The sequence below is a fragment of the Argentina silus genome (genome assembly GCF_951799395.1).
Source record: "Argentina silus genome assembly, chromosome: 17".
Lineage (NCBI taxonomy): Eukaryota > Metazoa > Chordata > Actinopteri > Argentiniformes > Argentinidae > Argentina > Argentina silus.
The window spans coordinates 4,196,815-4,199,438 of NC_139671.1; positions in this window are offsets into that span (position 1 = coordinate 4,196,815).

Below are 2,624 nucleotides of genomic sequence, written 5' to 3' on the forward strand. Positions count from 1 at the left end.
CCCTGTTTGAATACCAAAGCTCGCTATAAATGAATTAGGCTATCCATCCCATTCAGTATTTGTCTCGTGACATAATTAGCCACTGACGTAATCTATCCCTCTCTTGGCCATCTAAGGATAATCATGATCCCTCAGTGGTGAAGTGAGGTTGATGCGTCAACTCCAAAGCTAATGCTAACAAAATGAGTGAAGCGAATTGGTGTGTGGGTACAACGGTGTTTACATTGTTTGAGTCCCCATGCTATCCCTGATTACACGTTCAGAAAGCAACGAGTCGGCCTGAACAGCTCAGGTCAGTCGGTACGTTCTGTCTGTGATGAACGTTCTGTCTGTGTCAAGTCAGCGAGTGTCAAATGTCTAAATGCCTAACTCTTCCATCTGGGTCACACCTTACCTGCTTCGATGTGTTGATGTGTAAGCACCTGGATTTCGCGTGCTATTTTGGTTTCTCATGGGGCTTCCCAGAACTCCTTGTGTTGTTGACAGTAACAGTAGTCACAGACACACACACAGTGCTATTCACTTCCTCTCTGTTATTCTCAACACTGCCCAGGTAATGAGACACGATAGCAGCACCAATGATGTGAATTCATGATGGCGTGGCTTCACATACATGCTGTCTGCTGCACTATTATTTCCACTTTATTAACTATTACAGTGTACATACTGTACCTTCTCATGTTTTGATGCTTGAACCTTTTGATTTGATACCAAATCAAAATGCCTAACAACCTTGTGGTCGGTATGGAAATTAAGTGTTGGATCTTGAATCTCTGGTTTTGATCGGATTGTTTATGCTTTTATCCGTGCGCGCCATTACCGGATGAGTGAGTCACACGGCATGCGGGCGGTGACCTTTCCTGCCTGCTCACTCTCCGCCCGTGCAATTTTGCATCCTCGAGGGTCACCTACCACTTCAAAGCCACTCATAGGTCAGGGAGGAATGGCTGCGTACTTCAAACCGTCAGGCTCTGCGGGAAAAGGGCACTGTGTGTCCAAGGTGTCGTCTGACCCCAGTCACCCCACACACAGTAAATGGCATGGTTTCTAAATCTAATCCTGCTGTAATGAAAATAGTGGGGCGGCTAGGAGATGTATTTGATTTAGTAATGGACATTCAAAATGAGTGCAGATTTAGCCCCATGGAGCTGGTCGGCGGTCATGACCGCTTGGGGGGGGGGGGGGGGGGCGTATCGACCAAAAACACATATTTAGCGTGCCCTAGCTGTGTGTGAAATGTGGTGCTTCACCAAAGGCACCATTCCAGTCAAATGTGCCTCCCAGCTCCCCGAGGGTCGGGTTGTGTTGTGTAACATGTGAGGATGGGCACCGCTGCACAGTCCACACTACATGGCCCATATGTCTGAGCCATCATATGCTACAGTAGGTGTGGTTTGGTGAGTCGCTGCACACACCACCAGTGGGTCAATACCAATGACTGTAAAACAATGGACACGTTGACATCACCGAATTCATTTCGATAGTACCTTGTGTCACTAATCCGCCAACAGAATGCGTACTTCCTCATCGCTGTTGTGATTTGTCCGCATGCAGAACGTGCTCAGTTTGTCTAGAACAATGCAAGAAGAACGTGTGAGCCAAATGCAGCCACTGGGCAGGTTTATGCCGATCGAGCATGTGCGCTGGGTTACCAAGCACACAAGAACGTGCCTCAGTTCTCAGACAGCAACCTCAACCATCAACGCCAGCAACAGACACAGAACACAGCACATTGTTCACCTGATGATAAAACCTAAATATATAAAACAAATATCTTTCTGCAGTGGCCTGTGTAGGTAATGGGACAGTGGGGCATTTTTTCTTCTTTTGGCTCTACACTCCAAAAACAGTTACTATGAGTTTAAAGTATAGATTCTCAGCTTTTATTTGATGGCATTTGTGTATATATTGGTTTAACATTCAGCCGACTGATCCCTGGTATCTCTGTATAAAAGCTGCAGTTGACACTTTCTAAAGAACATTGTTCTATCTAGTGCACTTGGCATGCATATCTAATCTATTATGGTGTTTTATGAGCGTAGTGCAGCTCATGACACCTTGCAAGCTCAGACGGACTTGCCTTGTCAGCTCATGGGAGAGGATGAATAAACAGCTCATGCAGAACTCAAGGCTTCTCACCCCATGGCTGATAACCGCCTAACCTTACCACCCGTGTTCCTTGAAGTTTCTCTCATCCCCAGTGTTGTTGCCCTGTGTGCGCAGCAATATTCCTTAGACACTGGGTGCTATTGTTCTGCGAGCCGAGGCACACTGCCTTACCTAGGCAACCACTCTTCAGGGAGGGAGGGAGGGAGGGAGGGAGGGAGAACCCTTGTAAGAAACCAGAGCTGGGAGGAGGGGAGATAATGTTTCACACTGTGCATTCCTGTAATCACACAAACCCGCCCCCCCCACCGATCTACCTCCCATTTTTCCTTTTATGATCATACGTTACTGGTCTGACCCTGCTTCAGATGTGTGTGTGTGTGTGTGTGTGTGTATGAGTGAGCGTGTGTGTGTGTATGAGTGAGCAAGGCCAGGTGGCTCAGTTGCCTTTCACCTGCGGAGCTGTCGAGTGTTTCTGAAGTTACCAGGGGATCTGTTTACCTCCATGGTTGAGAGCC